The sequence below is a fragment of the Nematolebias whitei genome, chromosome 16, assembly GCF_014905685.2.
Source record: "Nematolebias whitei isolate Nwh7 chromosome 16, NemWhi1, whole genome shotgun sequence".
In the NCBI taxonomy this organism is placed as follows: domain Eukaryota; kingdom Metazoa; phylum Chordata; class Actinopteri; order Cyprinodontiformes; family Rivulidae; genus Nematolebias; species Nematolebias whitei.
Window position 1 is genome coordinate 22600026 of NC_056513.1, and position 8816 is coordinate 22608841.

Below are 8816 nucleotides of genomic sequence, written 5' to 3' on the forward strand. Positions count from 1 at the left end.
TGAAGGAGCACATATGCAGAAGTGTGTTTTGCGTAGCGTGCAAGAAGCTTGCACACATCAGGTTTTGTGTGTAGAAGAGTCTCTGCTTGTAAAATGCACCAATACAGTGTTTCACTGGGATGGTTTTCTTTAATGAGCGCTGGTTTTTGAGGGGGGGAAAAACGTTGCGGCTGAAAGTAAACACTAAATGGTGCTGAGGAATTCGAGCCTGGAGTTACTATCCCCATGGGAGGCAGAGTCGGTGTTTGGGTCAGAGCCAGAAGGTCCAAATGAAGACCAATCTGAGCTTCTTTTATTTTCAGTTTCTATTTATCTGATCTGCTCCATATGAGTGGAGAAATATCAGCTCAGTCCATTGGTTGTATTCACTCTTTTCCACATGTGTCTATGATTCTTCTTCTTAACATATTATTAGCTCTTAATTGTCTCGCAGCATCAAACAATGTAAACTTTTGTCGTGGTTATGTGCCATTTTTCATGTCATCCTGTATAAGTTCCTTTCATCAGCCTCTTCCTGGTTTGTCTTATTATACCAGATTTTTTTTTTAACCAGGTCAGTTTAGTTTATTTATTGCACCTGCCCACTTTCTGTCATGACTTCTACCAGGATGTGTGTTTCAGTTGTTCCCTGTCAGGTTGTTATCTTTGTTTTGTCTTCATCCTTCTTTGTACTGGATGTTCCTTTTTTTCAAGCTTTATTTTCATTTTTCTGACTTTCAGCATGCTTATTGGTGTTTTTGGACGTCCTGCCTTGTATGTCCTTCATTTGTCTGAAATTGAGTGATTTTATTTTTTTTCATTTCACATCCTGAATCTGGAGCTTTGCTTTCAATTAGATTCTCAGCTGCACAAGCTTATGACAAATTTCACTGAAGTCTTATGCTCAGTCTGAGCACCCTTTTTCCTTCCTCCTTTCTTTACCTTCTCTCCTTCCTAACTTTCACTTTCCTTCCTTCCTTTTTAGTGTGGAAAAATACTGAAGGGCCCTCTGAGGTGTCCTCAATGAGCTGCTCCAGAGTTGTTATACAGTAAAAGTCTGTTCACGTTTTGATGTTAGGTCATATAAGTGATATAGCCTTACAGTTATGATGAACTTTGTCTAAAACTTACTGATGTGTCTTATTTAAGAAAAAAAAAACACTCTGTGACAATCTTAGACTAGACAGATTCTGTCCCTTGGAACCGTTTAATTCCTGGGATTTACTGCTTGACTTTTCTTTGTAATAAATGCCAACAAAGTTCAGTCAGATCATCTGGACAGTTTAATTTTTTTTTGTTGAGATATTTTGTCCTTCATCCAAAGGACTTCATCAGTCCGGGGAGCCACAACAAACTGAGTCCCACAAGCAGCACACTCGCATAGTGGACCAACCAGTCTGCTGGTGATGTTTTTTTTTTTTTTTAAAATACCTGGATTATTGAACATGAACTTTGATGTTTTGAACCACTTTGACTATGGCTGCCTCAGAGGAGTGGACACAGGAGAGGGCAGGCCCCAGAAACCATCTTATCACTAGCAAACTGGTTGGTTATGTGAGTTTGCTGCTTGTGCCAGAGTTTGTTGTGGCTCCTCGGACTGATGAAGTCCTTTGGATGAAGGACAAAACGTCTCAACAAAAAAAGAAACCATCCAGACGACCTGACTGAACATTGTTGGATTTTTTTTTTTTACCTGGATTACTGAGCATGAACTTTGATGTTTGTAATAAACGATCCATAAAGATTCCTTCTTGTGGAACATCTGTAAACTTTTAACATCTTGTTTTTCCACAACCTGCTCTTTTTAACCCGTTATTTCTTTAAAGAATGAGGAAAGAAAAGGCACCAACGTTAATAGGAAGGTGTGAAAATGAAGACAGGGTGAGGTTTAATTGCTGGACAGTAAATGGGAAGTGGTCAAGCAACAAAGTGGGGAGGAGGGAAGGGGATGAACCAGTCATGGGAACCCATGTTTGGTCATAGCTCCAGACCCCGCAGTTGTTTGCCTCGTCAGTGTTGTCTTCACACAGCCTTTAACCTCGCCGTATGGACCGCAAACAGATGTTGAGATTCTGCTCACAGTTTTACCACATGCAGCAAGCTGTGATAACGAGACACTTTGTAAGGACAAACACCTCCGGAGAAGAAACTAAACTGTGGATGAAAAAAAATGCAGAAAAATGTTTCACAAAGAATAAAATTTGGTTAGGGTTTTAGAAAACCTTTAAACTTTTCTAGTAAACCAGCCTGTATGTGGTCAGTACAAAAGCTCAACCACCAACACACACATACCGAGTATCAGTGCTGAAAGTCAATGTGGAAACAGGTGTGGAGTAATTCCTGTCAGCTGGTCAATGGTAGCTGTTGTCTTAACTTATATAACACAGAATAACCCATTTTGAAATTTTCATTCATTCAACTAGATAGTTCAGTCTGTTATAATCAGGTAGTCAAGTCAAGTCAAATTTATTTATATAGCACATTTAAAACAGTAACTGTTACCAAAGTGCTTAATAAAAAGATCAAATCATCAAATAAAATAAATAAATAACACTATAATTACAGCATCAGGAATAAAAGCATAAAAACATGAAACATAAGTAGAAACAATGAAATACAAAATCAAATCACCCTGAGTTAAACGTCAATGAATAAAAGCAAAAGGGATCAACACAATCAGCAGGAATGAAATACTAAATCAGATCATACTGTATTAAATGCCAATGAGTGTGTTTTGAGGAGAGATTTAAAAGTAGAGACCGAGGTGGCCTGTCTGATGTTAATGGGCAGATTGTTCCAGAGTTTAGTGCCCATGACTGAAAACGCCCGATCTCCTCTGAGCATCAGTCTGGTTTTTGGTACCGCCCGAGAAGGCGCATAGGGATGAAGAAGGTCGGAGAGGTATGAGGGTGCAAGGCCATTAATGCACTTAAACATCAGAAGAATTTTAAAATCAATTCTGACATGCACAGGAAGCCAGTGAAGGGAGGACAGAACCGGTGAAACATGCTCAAACCTGCGAGTTCCTGTTAATAGCCGAGCTGCAGCATTTTGGACAAGTTGGAGACGGAGAGAGACCTGACTGGTAGGATAGAGAGAAGAGTCTTAATGAAGTGATGGATCATTCAGGATACCAGGCTAACGTCAGAGCTCTTAGCACTGATTTGTCTGAAGAGCAACTCCTGGTTTCATCAACCTTTCATTCAGCTATCCAGCTCCACCTAAATTTAAGTTATTACCCGTTACTATATCACAAACTTGACCAACCCACATCTGATAATATGCCACATTTACACACATCAGACGTGAGACGTCTCATGTTCATGTGAAATATCAGGATCCTTGTGTTTTAGTCTTCTTGTGATTGTTTTTAGTTTCTCTGGATCAGTTTGTATGTTTTCAGCCTTTCCTATTGTTTTTTAACCCATGTAGTCATCTCCAGCTCCTGCCGCTCTCACCCGTTTCTTGTTGTCTTTTCGCATGTAGGAGTTCCAGTGTTTTTTCCATTCAGCTCTTCTACACCAGATGGTGCCAACAGGTGGACCATGAGCTGTAGGGTATAAATGGCAGTGATGACTTCTCTTCAATGCTGGTGCATTGTCTTCCTGGTAGTTGTGTTCCTGGCCACATTTCTGTTTCCAATGCTCTCTGTGAATACTAACTCCTACTCCTGCATGTTACAGTCGAGTCTACTCCTGCATTTCAGACAAGCAAGAGAGGTCTGGCTAATGCCTACATACAGTGCATTACAGTAGTCAAGGCGAGCTGTGATAAAAGTGTGGAATCATTTCTCCAAGTCAGGTCTTGCTAAGATTGGTTTCACTTTTGCTAATTGGCGAAGTTGAAAAACATTTTCTGAACAACACTGCTGATCTGTTTTTCATGTTTAAAATCAGACTCAAACTTCACCCCCAGATTGGGGACACAGTCCCTGAGATAAAATGACAGTGAGCCAAGATCTACACTGGGCGAGGGACAGCAATTTGGTCCAAACATCAAAACTTTAGTCTTGTTCTCATATAGACTAAGAAAGTTAATAGAAACCCATGCTTTAATATCATTAAGGCAGTGTATGAGTTGCTGGACTGTGTTGTTTTGTGCCATGGGAAAATAGATCTGGCACTCATCAGCATAGAAGTGAAATGAAATGCCATGTTTCCTAAAAACAGAGCTGAGGGGGTAAGTAGGTAAAGAGCAAATAGAAGAGGGCCAAGGATTGAGCCCTGGGGGACCCCATATGGAAGAGAAGCTGTGGAAGACATAAAATTTTCAATTTTCACACAGAAACTCCTATTAGTTAGGTAGGACCAAAACCAATTGAGGGCGACACCCCTAATGCCCACAGGGTGCTCAAGACGAGAGATTAAAATGCTGTGATCAACAGTGTCGAGTGCAGCAGACAAATCTAAGAGCACTAAAACAACAAAACTTTCTGGAGTCCGTTGACAAGAATATATCATTTGAAACCCTCAAAAGTGCACTCTCTGCACGGTGGAGAGCCTTGAACCCAGAATGAAACAGCTCAGTGATACCGTTGTCCTCTAAAAATAGTGGTAAGAAGTACATTTCTGCTCCGTGCTGCATTTACAATTTCACTTTAAATACCATTAAGAGTTTAGAAACATTGTTTAGAATATTGAAAGAGTGTGGGAGGGTTTATAAAGCCTTTATATATACTAAAATTAACTACTACTTACTACTACTCCTTGTGCACATAATTTCGTTCCATCTACATGAGATGGTAATGACAATAAAGTTTACTTGAACTTGAGCTGGGACTACTGTATTCCTAATTCCCTGTATTTCACTTATCGCGGGGGTCATCGTCCCCTAAACCCCAAGATTAAAAAGGGACTACTGTACTCATTAGTGATGCTCATGTTTGTGCCCAAAATGATGTTATATTACATTTTTCTCCACGTATTTTATTGGTAAAACACATTTTTCTAGTGTCTGTGGATGGACGGCATGAGCTGATTCTTAAGAAAAGGAAGATTCTGAAGAAAAATAAATCTGGAAAAAAAGTCCATGACACTTGCTTCATTGTGCATAAATAACACAGACTTGCGACATGCTTTGTGCGTGTTTTTGTTTTTTTCTGTGTGTGCTGAGGGAGCGCCTCACAGCGTGGGGCCTCCGGCTGCCAGGAAGGCCGTCAGTTCTCACAGCGAGACACAGTTTCTGACAAGGATTGTGAGAACCTGATTGGCAGGGGTCCACACAGGCAAGAGGAATTTGTCATATATGTAAAAAGAAGAAAAACATCTGCATATATATATATATATATATATATATATATATATATATATATATATATATATATATATATGTGTGTGTGTGTGTGTCTGTGTGTGTGTTTCTGTTCTAACAAAATTAAGAAGTGAACTCTGGTAAACAAAAACAAACCATTACATCCATATTTGTAGATTAAGTGATTTAGCTAACAAAAGCAAAGACATAATTTGAAGCCTAGTATTCCTTATAGGAATAATTACTGCCCTCTGCCTTTCATGTCAGGGTTTTGTACCAAGAATAATTGTTGAGAAAGGATGATGTTGTTTTGTTCAGTCCTTGAAAATAATGTTATGTACTTTCTCATGTGATATTGTGAGATGTCACACTCTGTATGTGTTGTGAATAACTCTCGGCCACTAATACATCAACTTTTAGCTAAATATCTGTAAAATTGACTACAATAATTTGTTGGCAGTTATAGTTATTTTTGTTAGGGATGCACGATATTGTCGGCATGGTATCGGTATTGGCCGATATTAGCATTAAAGTTAAATATCAGACATTGGCCATTCCATCAAAATAACTCACTGATATAAAAGGTGCTGTATGACAACCCAGTGACAGAATTTGACATGAAACATAATCCAAGTTGAAGTGTTACATAATTTTCAGCTCCCTTTTTGGCATCCATGTTTGTCATGTCTGATATGGATTAGCTGTGGCAACCATCTTGAATTAGATCAACTCCAAAAGTGAATCAGTTGTACATATACATCTAATGATTGTTTTTCCAAGGTTTAAATCAAAGTTGCTTGATGGTGCATGAGAAATTTTGTTAACAGGCAGGGGTAATGCAACATAGTAAAGTCATGATCAAAACTCTTATGTAATCTGTTGGCACTCAAAATAGCTGTTGGGGACCAGTTTCAGCTACACCAAGTTTTTACCTAATATATGGAAGAATAACAGAACTACAGCCACCTTTGTCTTTTTAAGGCTCAGTCAGCTGCTATCTGTATTTGTGCAGACTCCTAAAGTTACTTAGTTGTAGATGTAAAAGCAATTATTACTTCTTACGAGTGTCCCTAAAACCCATCCTGTGGTTCATACAGTATTTTGTTAACAGACACATGAACACCCGCGCACACTGGCAAAAACATCATCATCCATATTCACACTTTGTCCAGTAATAACTTTAGTCACATTTGGACACTGTGGAGTCAGAAGTGTTTTATTTATTTTTTTTTTTTTTACTCTAGATGGCTGTGTTTGTACACCTGAGTGGGTGGTGGATGAACTTACATGTCGGCCACCTGGGCCGGTCTTTCTTGGTCCCAGGTATAGTTTTGCAAGTCAGAAAACTTAGATTAAGTGAAGAATTAGACAAAGTATATACTTCAGTGATAACATTGACTGACAAATTTAGTTTGCTTGAACTTGCCAAAATGTTTCAAGTCGGATTGATGGATAGAATATTTTTATATTTGGTAACCTGAATAGTTAATTTGGTGTAAAATATTAATTTTGTTTCCTCTTCAAGGTTATTAATCCATTCAACATCTAAATCCTGCTACTCAATCTTTGAGGTTCTCCTTAGGAGTGACAAGGATGGATCAGATTAGGAATGAGATCATCCGAGGTACAGCACAGGTTGAACAACTGGGAGAAAAATTTAGAGAGGCCAGACTGAGATGGTTTGGACCACACGTCCAGAGGGGGGGGTGAGGGGGTATATTGGTAGAAGGATGTTAGAAATGCAGCTGCCTGGAAAAAAGACAAAGAGGAGATATGTGGATGCAGTTAGAGAGGACATGGAGGTAGTTGGAGTGAGGACAGAGAGAGATGGAGGAGGATGACTCGCTGTGGTGACCCCTGAAGAGGGAAAAGAAGATGAATAAAATAAAAAGATGAATGAATGGACTTGGCCTCTGTCCTCTGTTGAAGACATTGTCCCATCTTGAGACAGGCAGTGGAGTAAAAAAAACAAAATTAATTGACAAACATCTTGTCCCTCCTCTGTTTGACCAAGAGTTGGAACCAGTAAGAAGTCAGAATTTCAGGTCCTCCCCATCTTCCATCAGTTGTCTTCCACCCATCAGAAGAGCTCCTTTCTGTCTTTTTATCATTTTGCATCTCAAACTGTCGTCCTTCCTCATATCAGTCTGTGCGATTATTTATAGGCTGGTGAATACAGAGAGACACTTTGAGCCCTAGAGCTTGGCCTCTAGCCTCCAACTGTCTGCTGCTCATAAATCACTTGGTTTACTTTCACCTTAACACCGTTTGTTTCTGTGCGTTACAGACGGAGACTGACGAGGAATATTTTCATTTATCTGACATTCACGTTTAATACTTTAGCTTCCTACAAACTGTAGGAGTGTCTGTCAAAGTCAGTGCATTATAAATCCTCCAACTCCGTTACTAAACTCAGCAGCATCTTGATCATATCAGGGAGGGGTTCATAGTGGAGGGCATTGAAACTGTATAATGACTCATAGACAGCAGAGCAGCAGTTAGAGCTTTCGCCTCACAGCAAGACGGGTTCACCTGCCAGCCTGAGGCCTTGTAGTGTAGAATAATGTTCTCCCCCTGCATGCATGGAACATTTCCAGATACTCTGGTTTCCTCCTGCAGACCCAAAACATTCATGTTCAAGTGGCTCTAATTTGTCACTAGGTTAGAATGTTAATGGTTTGTTTTAAATGTGGACCTGTGATTTGCATTTAATAGTTAAAAGTTTCAGTCTCCATCCATTCACTGGGACAGGACGGGGCATCCTCGGGTTACTCTGAGTGGCAGCACATTCCTCGCAGCTTTCTGTGAATAACACATGCTCTGTAAAACACGGATTTTTCAGCTGAAATATGTGCCAAGTAGGAGCAAACCAAAAAGCATATTTAACATTACTTGCATGTACTTTGTCAGTATATTGTTGGTGGACAACTTGTTCTTTCTTTAGTTATTTGAGAAATTCATTTTCATTTGCTTAGACTTTAATATTTTTAGATATTAGAATTGGGAACAAAGTTTGGGAACCCTGATGTGACTGATCCTTAAGACTGAACACTTTCAACGGGCAGAAAATGTCAAAAGATTTGCATACGAAGAAATTTTTAAGTAAAAATGCAGATGAAATAGTCCTAACTAAGACATACAACTATCAAGCTGTAGGTCTTAAATTTAAACTTTTCATGAAGATGCCTTTACCTTTCCAATAAAAAGAGCATCCAATCGCTCATCACTTAAACACATATACGTAAAGACAAAACTTGAAATTTAAGGTCAAAGCATCATTGTGATGAGTTGAAAACGTCAAATGAAGAACACAAGCAGCTTTTTTTTCTGTTGAGCATGCAAACTGGAAAGTTTAGAAAGTCTTTGCGAGGGGTTTTCCTGGAAACGGTTAGACAATACCTGTATAGCTAGCACACCCCCCCCCACATACACTGCTTGTCTAGGTGTGTGTGTTGAGGGTAAACATATACACTCCCGCTAAAGCAAAGGGCAAAACAACCTTGTGGCTCAGCAGTGAGAATAACTGCAAAAACTTAGATCAATAAATAATTTATATATATATATATATATATATATATATATATATA